This window comes from Lutra lutra, chromosome 8 (assembly GCF_902655055.1).
Source record: "Lutra lutra chromosome 8, mLutLut1.2, whole genome shotgun sequence".
NCBI lineage: Eukaryota > Metazoa > Chordata > Mammalia > Carnivora > Mustelidae > Lutra > Lutra lutra.
Genome location: NC_062285.1, coordinates 90,266,286 through 90,287,931, shown reverse-complemented (window position 1 = coordinate 90,287,931; position 21,646 = coordinate 90,266,286). Strand labels below are relative to the sequence as shown.

At 35.8% G+C, this 21,646-nt stretch overlaps 1 pseudogene; it reads right to left on the bottom strand.

Annotated features, from left to right (window-relative positions):
- Positions 1 to 242: 242 nt before the first annotated feature.
- Positions 243 to 20,596, bottom strand: LOC125107331 (NKG2-F type II integral membrane protein-like; annotated as a pseudogene).
- Between the last annotated feature and the right edge of the window lie 1,050 nt (positions 20,597 to 21,646).

Genomic DNA, 21,646 nt, shown 5'->3' with positions numbered 1-21,646 from the left:
TCCTAACTGCACTTAAAATTACAAGTTTTACTATTACATGCCTGGTCATTGGTCTGCCTACACTGTTCTTGGGGGATATCCTCTCTGCCTCTAGGACAGGAATGCTTGTTTCATTCTCCAGATTCAGGAGGCTCTTGGCTACAGTTTAGTCAAATATATCTTCTAGTCCTCTCTCTCTCTCCACCCCTTCAGGGATCCCAATAATTCTGACATTGGAAAGTTTCATGGCATCATTTATTTCTGTAATTCTGTTTTCATGGATTTTAAGCTCTTTGTTCCAAGGCTCCTTCTGTTCCTTCTTTCCTATCAGTTTGTCTTCAAGATCACAAATTCCTTCTTTGGCCTCATTTGCCCTAACTGTTAGAGTATCTAGATTAAATCGTATCTCATTGATAGAATTTTTAAGTTCTGCCAAATCTGATCTCACTTCTGCCCTTAATGAATCTATGTTGCCATTAACAGTTTTCTCCAGCCTGACTATTGTCTTCATAATTGCTACCCCGAAGTCTATTTCTGACCTCTTGCTTTGATCCATATCGATTAGATCTGTGGGAGAGGCCATTGTCTCCGGACCTTTTCTTTGTTGGGAGTTGCTCCTCCTCATCATTCTGTTGAGTTGTGGTTGAGGGGATGTACAGCCAAAAATATCAACCACTATCCAGTCAAGGAGCACCTGGGAAGGTTCAGAGCAAACAGATGTCACCACCAAAAAGAAAGAAAAAGAAATAGAAATAGAAATAGAAAAAGAAAAGAAAAACAATTCCAGCCAAAATGAACCCCAGTAGTAATATTTGTAAGGTACAAAAACAAAAACAAGCAAACAAATAAAAGGATAAAGAAATAAATAACAAGGTGGGCTGTTGGGAAGGTAGTTATAATCCCTCAGTGTGGGCAAGGAATGCCCATTTCTGTTCTTCCTGCTGTATTTTTTTATCTTTGTTAGAGAACTCAACTTCCCAGACATACAGAGAAATTAAAAGTGGTATGTATATTAAGGTATTATTGAATAGGGGAAAAAAGGACTACATTGAAGCTTATATCTATCTATCTATCTATATGGGAAGAAAAAGAAAAAAGTATATGTATGAAACTTTCAAGTTAAAAAGTTACTATGGAGGGACACCTGGGTGGCTCAGTTGGTTAAGCCGCTGCCTTCGGCTCAGGTCATGATCCCAGGGTCCTGGGATCGAGTCCCACATCAGGCTCCTTGTTCTGTGGGGAGCCTGCTTCTCCCTCTGCCTCTGCCTGCCACTCTGTCTGCCTGTGCTCGCTCTCTCTCTCTCTCTTTCTGACAAATAAATAAATAAAATCTTTAAAAAAAAAAGTTACTATGGAATATGTTGTATTAATTAAACATCAGCTGAAATGGAAAGTATGTTAGAATAATAAAACAACAACAGCAAAGAGCAGGAATCATAAGAAATAATTAAAAATAAAGAGAGAGAAAAGTTGTTATCTCAGAAATATACAGGCCGTGAGGCAATATCAGGGCTTAATAAACTGTTTTCCCCTGGTGTTGGGGTTTTCATAGTTTTATGGGGACCTTGTGCTTTTTGTCCTCTTGTTCTTTCAGCTTGTCTTCTTGGGGGAGGGGTCTGCGGTATTGTTTTTCAGTTAATCCTGCTTGGGTGGAGTTGCCCTGGCCCCTATCATGGGACAGGGATTTATGGAAACTGGTTTTTCAGGCTTTTGTTCTTGGAGGCTTTTCTTACCTGATGGCTTTTCGTGGCATTTCAGAGGGTCAGAGCAAAGTAAACTGTCCACACCTAGACCTCTGCCTTAGGGAGAAGCCACCCTCTGCTCCTCTCTGAATCATGCAGAACACAGACTCCTCCTCTGCAAATCCCATTGAATACTGCAGCCTCCCACAGGTGGAATGCATTCCCAGCGACCATCTCAGTGGTTGCCTGAGACCCCCACTTGTCTCTGTACCACTGTGTCACAAAAACTATGAGTGATACCACTTTGGGCAAGTCCATCCCTGGTGTCTTCTGCTCCCAAGACTGTGGTCTCCAGACAAAGTTGGGTCTCTCAGCTGCAGTAGAGCAGTGGGGTGGAGGCGACTATGGTGGTAGCAGTAGCTGCCAAGCACCAGGGACCGCTGACATAAATCCCCACTGGGTCCTCTCAGGCACAGATGGGCAGTGGTTGTGGCCAGTCCATGTGCCCATACCTAGGCCACCTGGTCCCTGCAATTGTCTCTTAAGCACCTTTGTTCTTTTTGAACACTGTTATCAGCCCCTTCCTATCTTGCAGCCACCATCTCAAAGGTATCACTGGTCCCCAAGCACAGGGCACTTTTGACCTGGGGTATTGATTTCCAGTGGCTGGTTTCTTTTGTTTCTCCCCCCTTCTGTCCTCCAACATCTGTCTGTGTAAACCCAACTCCATCTTTTGTACCTCTCCACGGATCATCCTCATCCCCCATAGAGATCCAGGCATGTATAATCTTATATCTCAGGCTGATTTCATGGGTGTCCAGAGTGGCTTGGTAGATTTCTAGCTAAATTTAGGAGACTGGTTGAAATGGAGTCCCACAGTCTTCAGTCCCCCTTGGTGGGACCTTCAGTAAAAAACCATTCTAGTGAGTGATGCTGATAACTGGTGCGACCATGCACTTGTGTATTCAGGGGTAATAGAGGAAATCTCTCTACCTTCATCTTAGTTTGTGTGAACCTAAAATTGCCCTAAAAATTATATCTGAAAAATATTTTGAGATAATAATTTTATGACTTTTGAAAAAATGAGAAATATGTTCTTTATAGATGGTGAGGTAGCATTATACCAAAATTAGATGACTAAAATGCCTGAGCTTACAAACATATATTTTTTGATCCAAGCAGGATTCGAAAGAAGTTTTCTTTGAGTCAGAGTTGAAAAAGGGACACTTCTTGTCACTCTCTGAAGAAATTGATGGCCTGAAATACAGAGAATTATATCTCATTACTCTTAAAAATATGAATCACAATATTCTGAAGAATAAATAGTTGATTTAGACTAATAGCTGTACATCTAAATCTGAATATTTCCCATATTGTTTTTTATGGGAACATTTTCACAATTGTGTTATATAATTGTTCACATATTGTATTTATTCTTTGTAAGATTAATCCTCTTAAGGCATAAAACAAGTAGTCAAGAAACTTACACTTTAGGAAAGGAAGTGGAGACTTTTGGCCACACAGATGAATCAATACTGATGTTCCGGGAATCTCTACTAATCCATGAAGAACGAATGAGGAGTCTCAACAAATACTATTAGAAAACAAAATTTTTTTAGAAGTCGAACAAGACTCTTTTGAATTTTGCAATAACAAACATAGCAAATTCTTTCTTACTTTACAGATACTTTCAAATTTTCAAGTAATGTTACACACAGGACATGTTATAAAAATATCTTAGTAGAAATAAATGAAGAGGGGTTAGGAGTCAAGATGGAAGAGAAGTAGCAGGCTGAGATGATATCAGGTAGCAGGAGATTAGCTAGATAGCTTATCAAACCATTCTGAACACCTACAAATCCAACAGGAGATTGAAGAGAAGAAGATCAGCAATTCTAGAAACAGAAAATCGACCACATTCTGAAAGGTAGGCCTGGCAGAGAAGTGAATCCAAAGCGACGGGAAGATAGACCGCAGGGGGAGGGGCTGGCTCAAGGTAAGTGGCAGAGCAATGGAGCATAAAATCAGAACTTCTAAAAGTCTGCTCCACTGAGGGACGTCGCTCCAGAAGCTAAGCCGGGGTGAAGCCCATGTGGGGACAGCATGGCCTCAGGTCCCACGGGGTTAGAGAAGGATCGGGGCTGTCTGAGTGTCACAGAGCTCACAAGTATTAGAGAGGAGAAGCCGGCTACAGAGACAGAACCTAGGAGTGAACTCTCAACTTGGGGTTACCTTAAATCATGATCCATAGCAGAGGCCACTACTCTGTGAGTAGGGACCCCAAAAGATCCGAGGAGACCCCCCTGGAAGAGCTCAGGGATCTGTGGGGTTCAGAGACTCCAGGCAGAGCTGTGTGCCAGAGACAGAGAAGCTTGGTCAAAGGCTAGGTGAGCTTGGTGCACAGCCAGAGGCCAGGGAGAAGAGAGTGATTGAGCACTTTTCTCCAAGGGCACATTGAGGAGTGGGGCCCTGAGCTCTCGGCTCTTTTGGACTGGAGATTGAGAGGCTGCCATTTTCATTCCTGTCCTCTGGAAATCTATGGAAAGTGTTCAGGGAACAAAAGCTCCCAAAAGCAAACTTGAGTGGATTCATAGCCTGGCCCCTGGTAAGGGTGGTGCAATTCTGCCTTGGGCAGACACACTAGAGTATCACTACAACAGGCCCCTCCCCCAGAAGGTCAACAAGAAATCCAGCCAAGACCAAGTTCACTTATCAAGGACAACAGTAGAATTCCAGAGGAGGGAGAGCAAAGCATGGAATTCATTGCTTTCACCCTGTTATTCTTTAGTCTTTCAAAGTTAATTAATATTTTTAGTTTTATTTTTTTCTTATGCTAAAATGTTTTTAACTTTTACCCTTTCCTCTTTTAACATTTTTTAACTAGTTTATCTTAACAATATACCTTTAGTAAAAAAAAAAAATCTTTTTTGAACCTTCATTATTATAGTCATATTTTATCCTTCATTGTATCTAACTTCATTTTTGGAATGCACATAGGGATTTTTCTTCTAATAAAATTTGGGGTAAACTTCTTCTAATAGATAAAAATACACCTTAAATCTAACACAGGGCTTTGATCTAGTCTCCAGCCTGAGCAAATTCTCTCCACTTTCCTTTTCTTTATTCTCCCAACAAACTTATCTTATCAACTCCTTTTTTAGAAATTTTAATTTTTTTAAAAATTTTCATCTTTATAGTCATATTCCATCCCTTCATCATGTTTACCCTTATATAGGTTTTTCATTCTTTAAAATCTAGGGAGGTAATTTCTTCTAAGAGATCAAAATACTCCCAAAATTAAGTGGGTGACCCTGTCTTATTTACCAGTGCAATAAACATATTTTTTTTCCTTTTTATATTTTTTCTTTATTTGTTTTCTCTTTTAATTTTCTTTTTCTGAACTTTTTTTTTATCCCCTTCACTCCCCCATGATTTGGGGCCTCTTCTGATTTGATTAAAGCACATTTTCCTGGGATTTTTGTCACCCTTTTAGCATTTTATTTGCTCCTTCATATATTCTTATCTGGATAAAATGACAGGGTGGAAAAACTCACCACAAAAAAAGAACAAGAGGCAGTACCAAAGGTTAGGGACCTAATCAATACAGACATTGGTAATATGTCAAATCTAGAGTTCAGAATGATGATTCTCAATGTGCTAGCTGGGCTAGAAAAAGGCCTGGAAGATATTAGAGAAACACTGTCTGAAGAAATAAAAGCCCTTTCTGGAGAAATAAAAGTACTAAAAGCTAACCAGATTGAAATTTAAAAAAAGCTATTAATGAGGAGCAATCAAAAATGGAGGCTCTTACTGCTAGGATAAATGAGGTAGAAGAGAGAATTAGTGATATAGAAGACCAAATGACAGAGAATAAAGAAGCTGAGCAAAACAGGGCAAATAGCTACTGGACCATGAGGGGAGAATTTGAGAGATAAGTGATACCATAAGATGAAACATTAGAGTAATTGGGATTCCAGAAGAAGAAGAAAGAGAGAGGGGAGCAGAAGGTATATTGGAGAGAATTATTGTAGAGAATTTCCCTAATATTGCAAAGGAAACAAGCATCAAAATCCAGGAGACACAGAGAACCCACCCTCAAAATCAATAAGAATAGGTCCACACCCCATCATCTAATAATAAAATTTAAAAGTCTTAGTGACAAAGAAAAAATCATAAAAGCAGCCCGGGACAAGAAGTCTGTAAAATACAATGGTAAAAATGTTAGATTGGCAGTGGACTTATTCACAAAGACCTGGTAGGCCAGAAAAAACTGGCATGATATATTGAGAGTACTAAATGAGAAAAACATGCAGCCAAGAATATTATATCCAGCTAGGCTATCATTGAAAATAGAAGGAGAGATTAAAAGCTTCCAGGACAAGTAAAAACTAAAAGAATTTGTAAACACCAAACCAGCTTTACAAGAAATATTTAAAGGGGTCCTCTAAGCAAAGAGTGAACCTAAAAGTAGTAGATCAGAAAAGGAACAGAGACAATATAGAGTCATAGTCACCCTACAGGTAATACAATGGCACTAAATTCATATCTCTCAATAGATAGCCTGAATATAAATGGGCTAAATGCCCCAATCAAAAGACACAGAGTATCAGAATGGATAAAAAAAAATACCCATCAATATGATGTCTACAAGAAACTCACTTTAAACCCAAAGACACTTCCAGATTTAAAGTGAGGTGGTGGAAAACAATTTACCAGGCTAATGGGCATCAAAAGAAAGCTGGGGTGGCAATCCTTAGATCAATTAGATCTGATATCGCCAAGGACTATAATAAGAGATGAGGGAGGACACTATATCATACTCAAAGGGTCTGTCCAACAAGAAGATCTAACAATTTTAAATATCTATGCCCCTAACGTGGGAGCAGCCAACTATAGAAACCAATTAATAACAAAATCAAAGAAACACATCGACAATAATACAATAATAGTAGGGGACTTTAACACTCCCCTCACTGAAATGGACAGATCATCCAAGCAAAAGATCAACAAGGAAATAAAGGCCTTAAATGACACACTGGACCAGATGGACATCACAGATATATTCAGAACATTTCATCCCAAAGCAACAGAATACACATTCTTCTCTAGTGCACATGCAACATTTTCCAGAATAGATCACATCCTCAGTCCTAAATCAGGTCTCAACCGGTATCAAAAGATTGGGATCATTCCCTGCATATTTTCAGACCACAATGCTCTGAAGCTAGAACTCAATCACAAGAGGAAATTTGGAAAGAACTCAAATACATGGAGACTAAACAGCATCCTTCTAAAGAATGAATGGGTCAACCAGGAAATTAAAGAAGAATTGAAAAAATTCATGGAAACAAATGATAATGAAAACACAACGGTTCAAAATCTGTGGGACACAACAAAGGCAGTCCTGAGAGGAAAATATATAGCGGTACAAGCCTTTCTCAAGAAACAAGAAAGGTCTCAGGTACACACCCTAACCCTACACCTAAAGGAGCTGGAGAAAGAACAACAAAGAAAACCTAAACCCAGCAGGAGAAGAGAAATCATGAAGAGCAGAGCAGAAATCAATGAAATAGAAACAAAAAAAAAAAAAATAGAAGAAATCAACGAAACTAGGACCCAGTTCTTTGAAAGAATTAATAAGATTGATAAACCCCTGGCCAGACTTACAAAAAGAATACAGAAAGTACCCAAGTGAATAAAATCGTGAATGAAAGAGGAGCCAACACCAAAGAAATACAAACAATTATAATAGTTATGAGAAACAATATGCCAGCAAATTTGACAATCTTGAAGAAATGGATGAATTCCTAGAGACATATAAACTACCACAACTGAACCAAGAAGAAATAGAAAAACTGAACAGACCCATAACCAGTAAGGAGATTGAAACAGTCATCAAAAATCTCCAAACACACAAGAACCTAGGGCCAGACGGCCTCCCAGGGGAATTCTACCAAACTTTTAAAGAAGAATTAATGCCTATTGTCCTGAAACTGTTCCAAAAAATAGGAATGGAAGGAAAACTTCCAAACTCATTTTATGAGGCCAGCATCACCTTGATCCCAAAACCAGACAAAGATCCCATCAAAAAAGAGAATTATAGACTAATATCCTTGATGAACACAGATGCAAAAATTTTCACCAAAATACTAGCCAATAGGATCCAACAGTACATTAAAAGGATTATTCACCATGACCAAGTAGGATTTATTTCAGGGCTGCAAGGTTGGTTCAACATCTGCAATTCAATCAACATGATATTAATAAAAGAAAGAACAAGAACCATATGATACTCTCATGATATTAATAAAAGAAAGAACAAGAACCATATTATACTCTCAATAGATGCTGAAAAAGCATTTGACAAAGCAAAAAGCATTTGACATACAGCATGCTTTCCTGATCAAAACTCTTCAAAGTGTAGGGATAGAGGATACATACCTCAATATCATCAAAGCCATCTATGAAAAACCCACCATGAATATCATTCTCAATGGAGAAAAACTTAGAGCTTTTCCGCTATGGTCAGGAACACGACAGGGATGTCCATTATCACCACTGCTATTCAACATAGTACTAGAAGTCCTAGCCTCAGCAATCAGACAACAAAAAGAAATTAAAGGCATCCAAATAGGCAAAGAAGAAGTCAAACTCTCCCTCTTTGCAGATTATATGATACTATATGTGGAAAACCCAAAAGACTCCACTCCAAATCTGCTAGAACTTGTACAGGAATTCAGTAAAGTGTCAGGATATAAAAATCAATGCACAGAAATCACTTGCATTTCTTTACAGCAACAACAAGACAGAAGAAAGAGAAATTAAGGAGTCAATCCCATTTACAATTCCACCCAAAACATTAAGATACCTAGGAATAAACCTAACCAAAGAGGCAAAGAATCTGTACTCAGAAAACTATAAAGTACTCATGAAAGAAATTGAGGAAGACACAAAGAAATGGAAAAACGTCCCATGCTGATGGATTGGAAGAACAAATATTGTGAAAATGTCTATGCTACCTCAAGCAATCGATACATTTAATGCAATCCCTATCAAAATCCCATCCATTTTTTCAAAGAAATGAAACAAATAATCCTAAAATTTATATGGAACCAGAAAAGACCTCAAATAGCCAGAGGAATGTTGATAAATAAAGTCAAAGTGATCCAGAAGCTTGTAGTTCCACAATTTGGAGAAGATGCAGAAAGCAACGGTACTGGTGCCACAGGGGAGACTCAATCAGCAGTGGAAAAGGGACTGAAATAGCCCATTGACTTTTCAGCTCAGAGTGATGATTTTGCTTGGTAATAATGAGGAAAACCCATATGTGTGTCAGGAGAAGATGACTGGTTAGGAACCAAGAGCCTAGGAAGAGTAGTTTTTCTTCAGACTTGAGGCTGTGACCCAAGAGACTCTAGATCTCGATTAGTGTATCTTCCTTGCTGACTCTGCCCTAGCCTCAGGATCCATAAGTGCACATGCTGTCTCTCCAGACTCAGGCTGCAGACTTCTCCAGCCTTTGGGTATTCATGAGTTGGGCCCCAAATGACCCAAAGCTCAAGGGCAGGATGAGAGAAGTTTTGTGGCCTAGTCTGGCCCAAGGGGACAGGCTACATGGTCAGTAGGAATGTTTCTCCTGCACTTTTTCTCAGGTATCTATAAAATTCTTTCCACTCCAGAAAAAAAAATAAAAGTTAGAGGTTGCAATTTTTCTGTCAAGCACTGTGGATCCCATAAATATAATAGGGAAATGCTGTTAGTGAAGGAACAACAGAAGAGTTGACATGAGCTCTCTGTACACTCTTGATTGATGGGAAAAAAAATATGCACACATGGAGAGGAGACCAAGATGATCCAGTAGAAAGTAAAAGGAGAAGGAGACTTGAGAACTGATATTTCAGTTGGGAGCACTTCCTTCTCACACTCACATGCATGCAAACACACACAGACACACAGACACACACACACACATACCCCTTATGGCAGAGCATGGAAGTCCAATTACCTGCACACTTTGAACACAGTCTTTAAGAGAACTTGTAGGCAAAATCCAAGTTTCAAAGTCAAAAGGACAATCCCTAGGAATGCAGGCTAAAAAATAAGAATTTGGTAACTCTGAACAAAACCATTAGTAGGCAGATTTGAGGGGAGAGGATCCTGCAATAAAAATTGTGCAACTTACAGAAAATACAAATCTAAAAATATGAAATAGAATGCATGATGACTAAATTATATTATCAAAACTATCTACCTAAAAATTTAAAAAAAAATGAAAAGAAACTGGAAAATCTTTTCCATACTAGGGGAAAGCATAGGTCAATATAAACTTCTACTGAAATAAGGATATTGTTTATTAGAAAAAAAGCATTTTATAGGACTATTTATAAATATATGGAAATTACAAAGAAAACAGTTCAGATAACTAAATGAACATACGATGGCAGCAATAATGTAAGAAATCCAATAGAGAAATAAAAGTACATGAATAAATTAGAGAAATTCTTGGTTTATCATTATATACCTACATGAAAATACACTAAATTGGTTCTCCAGAAAATTTGAGATACATTAGAAAAAATTGATGACATTGAGGAGGGAATAATAGATTTACTCATCTCACAGAAAGAGAGCAAAAAAAAAAAAAAAAGAAAGAAAAGAAAAATTAGCACAGTCAGAAACCTTCAACACAGTACCAGGAAAACCAACATAGGTCTAAATACAATCTGAGAAGGAAAAGAGAAGCAGGGGGGGTGGAGGGGGAAGGGTGCAGAAAATAATCATGCCACAAAGAATGAACAACTTCTTAAATATCATTTAAAAAATATTATGGACCTGGGCGTCTGGGTGGCTCAGTGTGTTAAAGCCTCTGCCTTTGGCTCAGGTCATGATCTCAGAGTCCCGGGATCGAGCCCCACATCCAGCTCTCTGCTCAGCAGGGAGACTGCTTCCTCCTCTCTCTCTGCCTACTTGTAATCTCTGTCTGTCAAATAAATAAATAAAATCTTAAAAAAAAAATATTATGGACCCCAGAGGCTCAACAAACTAATAATAGAACTATATCTATAACTCAAAACATAATGAAATGACTGAAGAACACATGCCAACACAGAAAAGAAATACTCCTGAAGGAACAGGGTGGAGCATGAGGTGACTGAATTTGTGTGAAAACCATGGAATGGGTGATACATCTTCCATCTTTAGCAGCCTGAGACCACATTTTCTACCATAGAATCCACACATGCCATGGGCACATGTTAGATCAGAGGACAACACACCAGTATAAGAAGCCCCAGGGCATAAGTCCTTCATGGAAACAGTAACTTAAAAATACATCCTGGGACTCATGGATGGCTTAGTTAGATAAGCTTCTGCCTTTGCTCAGGTCATGATCCCAGGATCCTGGGATCAAGTCCTGCATAGGGCTCCTTGCTCAGCAGGAGGCCTGCTTCTCCCTCTGCTTGCCACTCCCTCCTTCTTGTACTCTCTCTCTCTCTCACACACACACAAATAAATAAATAAATCTTTAAAAAAATAAAAGTAAAAATATACACAAACACAAACTAATGTATATTGAGTCTAATCATTTTGATTGGGGTGCCAAGACCTTCAAAAGGAAAGGGACAGTATCTTTCACAAAGGGTGTTGGGAAATTGACTTTCACAAATGGTTGGGAAAACAATTTCTTTGCAAAAGAATGAAATCAGATGCTTACATTTACAACATATACAATGTTAACTCAAAGTGGACCAAAGACCTAAACATAAGATACAATAAAACTATGAAATTCCTTGAGGAGAACATGGGGGGATGTAGACAACATTGTAGCTCCAATATTGCTTTGGGGACTCTGAGGTCAACATGCCATATCAGACAGCAGAAAACATCCTCTTGGGAACACCTTCTTCTCATGGATAAGATAGGAGAGAGTGGGATGATATTTTTAAAGCAGTCAAAGGGAAAACAACTGTCAACCAAGAATATCTTACTCAGCAAAGCTGTCATTCAGAAACGAAAAAGAGATAAAGACTTTCCCAGCATCCCAGGGGATGGTGTGTCAAGGTTTCAACTCTTTCCCCAGATGGCAGTCACAGGAAATTGGCATGACTCTAGTGGTGGTTGGTTAAAACCACGTTTCAGAAGACATTTGAACCATTAGACCTGCCCAACAGAAATGTTAAAGGTAATTCTTCAAGCTGAAAAAAAGAGACAAACATAAGTAATGTAGAAACACATAAAAATATAAAATCACTGGTAGAGACCAAAACGAAAAGATCCTTCATAAGATTTCTTGGGTAAGTCACCAAAAGATAGGCAAGAGAAATTAAAATAGAAAAGTAAGACTGCATTAAATTAAGAGCACGTGCACAGCAAAGGAAAGAACAAAAAAGTTGAAGAAAAGTTTGGAAGAATGATGTACAGAACAGGAGAAATATTGTAAACCATCTATCAGATAAGGGACTGATATTCAAATCTATAAATAGCCCCACCAATGCAATAAAAACAAAGGAAATAATCCAATTCCAAAAATAGGAACAGGGTGTGAGTAACATTTTTATGAAGACAGAAAAATGGCCAATAGGTACAAGAAAGATACCCAAAATCACTAATATCAGTGAAATGCATATCAAAACCATAGTTAATTATCACCTCACACCTGTTAAATTTTTTTTTTAAATCTTAAGAGAATATTGGTGAAGATCTGAAGAAAAGGATATCCTTTGAAGGAAATATAAATTGGTGTTCCCACAATATTTTTCAAGCAATTACAAATAAAAATACCATATTATGTATCTTTTTCAAGCAATTACAAATAAATATACTATATCGCATAGTAATTACTCCTACATATATATTGAAAACTCAAATCAGTGTCTTAAAGTTTTACTGCACACCCATGCTCATTGCAACATTATTTTCAATAGCCAAATTATTGAAGGAACCTAGGTATCTGCCAACAGAGTTAAAGAAGGTGTGATATATTTATGTATACACACACATATGTACACATATGCTCAATGAAATATTATTCAGTCATGAGAAAGAAGGAAATCTTGCCATTTGTGACAAATGGATGTACCTTGAAGGCATTATGTGCATGACAAAAATCAGAAATAGACAAATATTGTATGGCTTTGCTTAAATGTAGAATCTAAAACATTGAACTTGAAAAAGCAATGAGTATAATATTGTTTACCAGGGACGGCAAGGCAGGGGAATTGATGAGATGTTTACAGCTAGTACATAATAAGTTCTGGAAGTCTAATGTACAACATAGTGATTATAGTCATCATTACTAAGTATTATAAACTTCAAACTTGGTAAGACTAAATCTTTGCTGTTCTCAATACCCCAAAAAATGGTAAGTATATGATGTGAGACAGGTGTTATCTAACATTACCATAGTAATCAATCAGTAATACATCAAAGTATCAAATGAGCACATTGCACGCCTATAATTTACACAATGTTATGTCAATTATATCTCAGTAAAAACAAATAAAAGATGTAATTGTAATGCCCAGCTACTACAAAGAACTAACTTGAGAATATAGCAAGACATCAAAGGGGAATTAATATATGATACTAAAATATGTTTAATACAAAAGATGTCAGATAAGGTGGAAGAAGAAAACAATATAAACATAGAATGAACAGCAAAATAGGAGGCCCAAATCCAACTATGCCAATAATGACGTTCAGGTTAATTCAGTAAATATTCCAATCAAAAGATAAAAATTGTCATCCTGAATAAAAAAGAAAAAATTCAGATCCATCATTATGCTTTCCATAACACACACACTTTAGATTCAAAGGCACAAGACATGAAAGTAAAACGATAGCAAAAGATCCACTCTCCAAACAGTAACCTTGTGAGGACAAATGGCTACAATATCAGACAAAGTGTAGCTGTTAAAACAAGAAATAACAATAGAACGTAAAAGAAACAATTCAACATGGTAAGCCTGTCAATATGAGAAGATAAAATAATTATAAATATGTATTATTCACTTAACAATAGGACCCTCAAACACATGAAAGAGAAACTGACAGATTTGGGAGGATAAATAAACAGTTCAATGAACACAGTTGGAGATTTAAAAGATCTTCCATCAGTAAATGAGAGACCATCCAGTCACAAAATCAGGAGCACCATGGAAGACTGGCAGAGCTCTAGGAACCAGCTTGACAAAATTGACATATATAGAAATTATTCTTCTAGGTCACAAATAGGGATCAAACATTGACAGGATGGAAATTTTCCAAACTATATTCTCTGAAGACAAATCAATTTTTGTCCAAAGGAATAAATTAGAAGCAACAACAGAAAGAAATTTGGGGAATTTCCAAAAATGAAATCTGTGAAAATACCTTGTACTGGATGACACAAAACTGAGAATATATCAGAAGTTTTAAGGTGAAACTAACGTGGTGTTTGGAGACACATAGCTCTATCATTAATACCCAAAAGGAAGAATGTTATAAAATGCATGATCTGAGTAGCTTCCCTCTCAAGACGCTGTACAGAGAAGAGCCTATTAAAGTTAGAGAAGAAAGAAATGATAAACATATACTAAGCTAAAAGCTGACTGTGAAGTACAAATAGTAGTGTAACCCATGGCAGCCCAAGTGGATCAATACCCAAATATCCAAGAGCATTAGCAATAGTATGGATGAATGCACTGAAGTAGAATCAGACACTGGAGCAGCAAGGAGTTTGGAGGATTTACAACTTCATGGAACTGTATGGATGAAAAGCACAAGTTTAGCTTCCCCTGAAAATGCCATAAATAAAATATGCATACTGTATCATTCTATTTACATAAATATTTGTAAATGAAGGAGAAAACATGTAATATTTAATTCTGGTAATATTCATTTTCTCCTTCATATGATGGTGACACTTGAAAATTCAGCCAGCTGTTGGCATGTATCTCATATGCAACCATCCGTATGCACATTATACCACAGTAAAATTAACATAACAGAATACCAAGAATATATGTAAATTTATTTAAAACTAGACAAAAACTTGAAAACATCCTACCAAATACAACTTGTGAAAACCAGAACAAAAGGAAATAAAAATATCAGAAGTGTCTTAACTTCTAATATAATTTAATCTCTAATTCAGAAGCTTTTAATACTCAGTTACAGAATATCTAGACGCTTATAAGGAAAGAAAGATGAAATGTCAATTAAAAGCCAAAAAGAAAATCTTACAAGGTAGAAAAAAGGGTCTAATAAAATATGTGTTGTGTGTATTTTCTTGGAATACTAAGAAAAGGAAATTACAGGTGAGTAGCAATCTAAACTGATTCTGATAATATATAAAAACAATGAACTACAAGATAAGTAGACTTACTAAAGCAATACCAAGTTGGATTTACATTTGAAATTCCATTAACTTACTCTGTCACATTAGCTGAGTAAAGAAGGTAAAGGATGTGATTTCTCTGACGCAGAAGATAAAACTAATTTTCATTTTTAATTAAAAAAATTTAGACTGATAGAAATAAAAAAGAAAACATCCATGCAAAGACCTAGAATAAATATGATAACTCTGAGAAGAACTAATATAAAGCCATTGTTTATGAAAGGACAATTTTTAAAGTATGGATTGACAAAAATATATACAAGATCAAAGAAACTGAAGAGAAAGTGCAAAGTTCATACCCACACGTATATGGAATGCTCATTTTGGCAAGGATGTAAAATCATTCCATGGAGAAGTATAGTGTTACAATAAATGTTGTGGAAACAATTAGTATCAGATGAAATTAATAATATATACTTTATACTATATACAAGAAATGTTAAAAAATGATCATCTATAAGTGCAAATGATAAAATTTCAAGAAGATGTATTAAGAAAAATATCTGACCTAAAGTTGGGCAGAGATTTCTTAGAGAGAAAGAAAACATGATCCAAAAAAGAACAAACTGATGAAGTGTAGTTCCTTAAGATAATGTCTGCGCTTTGAGGTAAAGGAAAGACAAGTCATAGACTTGAGAGGAAATATTTATAAATAATACACCTAATAAAATACTTGCTGCCAGAATACATAAAGAATTCTCAAAATACAATAACAAAAAGTAAAAATATAACAAAAACATTTCAAAATACTTCATCAAAAAGCATATATTGATGGCAAATAAATACAGAGAAAGTTGCTCAACACTATCAGTCTTAGGAACATTCACATTAGAACCACTATATATCAGAATTCCTATTCCAGCAAGAAGGAAGGATATGCTGCTAGTCCCTACTTCCTCCACCAAATACAGCTAAAACACCTGGATATTATACACAAAACAATATAACATTCAAACAGGTGATAAGAAAGTTGACAGAACTGCGCCCTCTATCCCCAAATGACACGGCGGTGAGCGCCCTGGAATTTCTCTTTGCCTCACATATCCCAGACTGGTGAGCAAACCACAGACAGCAAAGTGTACAGACAAAAGGCCCCAAAATGTTTTTTTCTCTCTAGTCAACATAATAGGAAAAAAAAAAAAAAAGACATGCTATAAAGACCCAAACAAACAAAAATGTAGATACTAAGTTAGTAATTTCAATCAGCCACTGACTATTCAAAGGGCATATCACTCAGGAATGCAGGGGAAATCAAGACATTGTGAGATAAAGGAAAACTAGGAAAAGTGTCACCGCCACCCCCACTCTGAAAGAACTGCTAAAGGGAATTATCCAAACGGAAATTAAATGGTAACAGAAGCAATCTTGCAAGGATCACCAGGAAGAAAGGGAAAACAAAAGAAAGTATAAAACTATCATTAGGTCTAAGGGACTTCGCTTCAATTCTAGTGTCTAAATTGTTTGGTATTTGAATGAAAATCATCAGTTGAAGCAAAGTGATAACATTCATGTAATTCTCAACGTAAGTAGAGAAACATTTAAAATAAAGTAGAAATGAGACACAGTAAAAGGACATGAAGGAAGGGAAGGCTCTACATTTTACTCAGAGTGCAGTGGGTTGTGACAGATTGTGTAGAGTGATATATGTGTTTATAATTTTCTATATAAAGATATATACTATCTACATTGTTTATATGAAGCAGATTAGAACATATGTGGACATGTATATGACTATATATGTATAAAGTTATTTATGAAGAAAAGATCGACTTTGCTTTACATTATGCTCCATCAATTAGGTTCATGATGTAGAAAACTATAACCTTCACATTTATCTCACTGCATCGCACATACAACATCACCAAAAATAAATTCCAGTTGGATTAGAAACTCTAATTAAAGTGAAAAATTAATAAATAAAGAAAAAAGATAAAAGTAATATGAGAAATTATGTTTATGAACTTTGACTAACTTCTGAAATAGGTTCAAAATAATCAATAACACCCAGATGATATGTGGGACCATGGTAATATTAAAATTCTGATCATTAAAGGACTCCAATAGGGGAGTAGAAATGCAATACACAGCTATTTCCATCTTGTAAACTCAAAAAAGAACTCATATTTAAAACACGATAAGGACTTCCAAGAAGACAGAATAAAACACCATTTAGGAGAAATGAGTAAGGGACACACTCGACTCCTTCTCACTGAATAGAATATACTTATAATTCACAGCCCAGAAAAAAAAAAAAAAGATACTGTTATATAACCACCAGAATTTTTTGTCATAATTTTTCTCAGACCTCTGAATTTTTGCATCAAGGGACTATTTTGTACAATGTATTTACACAATACATTAGATAAATAGGGATAATGTAATATATTGAAAGACACACATATCTATGATCGGGCAATTTCATACTAATGCTTAGAAGAAAATGTATAATAATCATATGTAAATACAATTATAATGTTACATTTATGTATTGTTATTTTGACAAATGCATTATTTATATTTCATAAATATACTATGCACTATGTAGTTATGTATAATAAGTTATTATAAATACAATACATGGAAAACACACAGAAAAAGCCTTTCATAAAATAATTATTCTTAATATGCACATACTAAAAAGGATGTAAGTTTCTGAGAATAGCTTTGAAAATGTCCTATTCATATAAGACAGCAGCACTGAAAATTCACAAACTATAGACAAATGGAATAATATAGATGGATTACAAATATCAAACAAGAAGAAAAGGAGATACACATAATAATGCATACTGCATTATTCCATCAATATATATGCCAAGAATTAGCAAAGACATTTCACAGTATTAAAATTGGCAGGGCTAATAGAGGCTCTAAACTTCTCGCTCATGATCTGATTTGTACTTATGTTCTGACTGTTTTGTGATGAATATGCACAATCATATAGTTTTCTTTTTTTAAGTTTTTTTTAATTTATCTGACAGAGAGATCACAAGCAGGCAGAGAGGCAGACAGAGAGAGAAGGGGAAGCAGGCTCCCTGCTGAGCAGAGAGCCTGATGTGGGGCTCAATCCCAGGACCCTGAGATCATGACCTGGGCGAAAGGCAGAGACTTAACTCACTGAGACACCCTGGTGCCCAAATCATATAGTTTTCTTGATGTGTGGTTAAAAAATATAATAAGGTTATTTCAGGCAAAAGATAATTTATTATAAAAGTATGGCTTTCTATGAAAAGCAAGAAATAGAAATTATTAAATGTATATTAAAGGTATAAAAATAGTAAAATATCATAGAGTCAAACTATGCAATATTAACAGACTTTAAAATAAATAAACAAGAAATATGTATGACTATATGGATGAGATCTACAAATGTAATATTAAATGATAAGCATTTAATAAAAGCTGGAAACATTTGAAACCTCACCGTTTCCTCTTCATCCTCTATGTGTAGCAGGGTAGAGTTCTTAGAAGACAGGACAACCGACTCTCATTCCATGGTTTTCTTACAATGCTAATGTAATAGCAATTTTTGGAATATGTAATCCACTCTTTTGGACAATGACCACATGGGTCAGCTAAAGAAAGATTATGAGATATTATCCAAAAGGTTTTGGATATTAAAACTTTCAAGTTTTCAACTTTCATATGTATACACAAATGTGTATAAAACACATCATTTTACCCTCACAAGCGGGCAAAAATAAAACACAGGCACACTCCCAGAAGAGTCAGGCTTTCATCCCTTACTTACATGCCAGTATAAAACAAACAAACAAAAATGTCCATCTTTACATGTACTTCGAGTCCCTGAACAAAACAACTTTTTTGGAATTGTATAATGGTTTATATCATATCATGCTAAAGCAGGAGTAAATTTGAGACCATTGGTAACTATGGGTATAGTAACTTTATTTTAAGATCTATTTATTTATTTGAGAGAGAGTGAAAGAAAGCATGAACCTGCGGGGTAGAAGGAGAGGAGGAGGGAGAGAGAATCTCGAATAGACTCTGCACTGAGCAAGGAGCCGACGTAGGGCTCAGTCCCAGGACCCTGAGTTCATAACCTGAGTCAAAACCCAGAGTCAGATGCTTCACTCACTAAGCCATACAGCCATCATGTATGCTGATTTTAAATTAATATTTCCTCATACTGTTGTGTAAGAGGTAATATTTCTCCTATACTCATCAATTATAACAATTTACTACGCAATTTTCTAATTCATTTTCCCCAAAATCATCTATTATCATCCTTGTCTAGCTTAAGATACACACAAAATACATGCTATCCTAAAATCAGAGTTTTGGAAATTATTTTCTACCTTTCTGGGTCTTTATTTCCGCAGACAGCTTGTTCTGCACTGGTCCTATAGTAACTAGAAAAATTAAAGCAATGCTCATAAAACAACATTAAACTAAATAAATCATTATGATTTGAGTTTCTTAGTTTGAACTTTGGTATATTGTTTAGAATGAGAAAACTCTGTAACAAAATTGATTTTACCCATAAAAATTAAATAAATAGTGAACATGTGGGGGAAGATAATTCAAAAGTTTAAAGAATCAAACCTCACAGTCTTTTACAGTATTTGGTTTAAACAGTCTCAAGAGCTAACTTGTATATCTCCATAAAGTTTCTCCCATAATTTGTATTTCAGGTATGAAATCGGAATATTTGTGTAATATGCTCTATATAGAGTTATTCTGTTATTTCTACTTTTGACAGACTCAGAATAACCACTCCACACCTAGAACATACATGCTTTAAATTGAGGTAATACAATTCCATAATATTGTGCAACATTCCAAGCACCGATGATCATTAAAGTGAAAAATTCCCTTGTCATTGAAGCACTTACAGTGAATAACAGCTATTGTGACCACAGTGGACATCAAGACAAGGCAGATGATTTCCAGGATCCCAGCAATGAGCTTCCCTGGACATGAAGGTAAATAGTTGGAAGAGAAATGAAAATGCTCAGAAGACATGGATGGAAAACAATCATTTAGGAGATTTACAGACAAGAGAACCAACAAAGCACAGGGAGTCACATATAAAAATTTGGACCCCAAACTTGTATCGACCATTGTAATCTTCTCTCAGAATATACCATTACATTTGCAATAAATACTTTACCCCCATGAGATTGGTTTAAAGCCACGAATTACAACACTTGAACAAGGTTCATCCTCAGATTTCAATTACAATATCATATTCCAGCCCCAAGCTCTGATCCACACAAATGAAAAATATGGGAGATCATTCCCTACTCATTCCCTGTACCTCTGCTCCCCAAGGGCACATTCTAGAACAGTATACTGTGTCTGTATTAAGTATTTAAAAGTATTAAGTACTTAAAGGTAATTAAGTATTACCTTTCCATTGGTAGTTCTTGCCATTCCCTTGAAGATCCCGAGAAGCATCTTGAAGAGTTAATTCTGCATACGTTATTTCCTGCTCAGTTCCCGAAATGCCACTTTTAGTGCCCTTAGCTTTCACTTGCTGTCTTCTTAAACCCTTAACCTAACTGAGTTCTGCATAGGTAACTTCTTGGTTATTCATCTCTGCAGCTGTGTGGTGTCAGGCACAGGGCTGAATGGGACTGTACTGAAGGACTTGATGAACAAGTGTCCCACTGTGGTGGGACAGTCACAGTGGGTGGAGTGTGTGGTGAGTGGTAGTACTCATTTGCTGTTGAACACTGTAAATGTAAAAAATGTAAAAGTAATGTAATGTAAAAAAATGTAAAAAAAATGTAAATGTAAAACAATGTAAAAATGTAAAATGTAAAAGCTCTGTGGAGCTTTAAAGAAGTGCTTCATGATGAAATAAGTGGTTTTTATAATGATATTCTCTGACACAATAGTATTGGTTGGAAACATGTAAAGCAACAAATTATTGAAGAAAAAGAATTCAGGAATAATATTGTCCTCATTAATGTAAGGCCAGATTCCACAGAACAGGTCAATGCTATCGGAATAACTGGGTTAATATTTAAATGCTACATTAGAATGAAAATGCTGCGCCAATTTTTTTGACAAGTTTTAAATGCATTATTGGTTAAAAAAATTGAGTCCCCCAGATTAGGGAATATTAGTTTTGGCACATTAGGAATTTCCTGGAGTAAATTACTTTTATTTAAGACTCAGGTTTCTTTACTAAAATGTCATGTAGTGCTATCAAGTGGTCTTTTACCTTGAGTAATTGTGGCGTTCGAAGAAATCGTTAAATTTTAAAAGAAATCTTTTATGTGTTGAAAATGTTACATGACACAATAAATTTATCCAAACCCTGAAAAATAATGAAATCAAAAACACCAAAACTATTTTTTAAAGTACTTACTTAACACCAGAAATTGACAACTGATTTAATAGTAAAGGTGTGAAACCATAAAATGATAAATAAAAGTGTAGTTCATTTATGGAAGAACACTGTTGGTACAAACTTCCAGAAAAACCTAAGAATGTCAAAGGCAGTAGGGAAACATTAGTTGTATAAGGAATTCTAATAAATGAAATAAATGTAATTTCATAATTCAGTCAATGAGCTCAGCACTCAGTGAAATATAGAATTACTCCTGGCTCTCAAATTTACAAACTATGACCTTTAAGA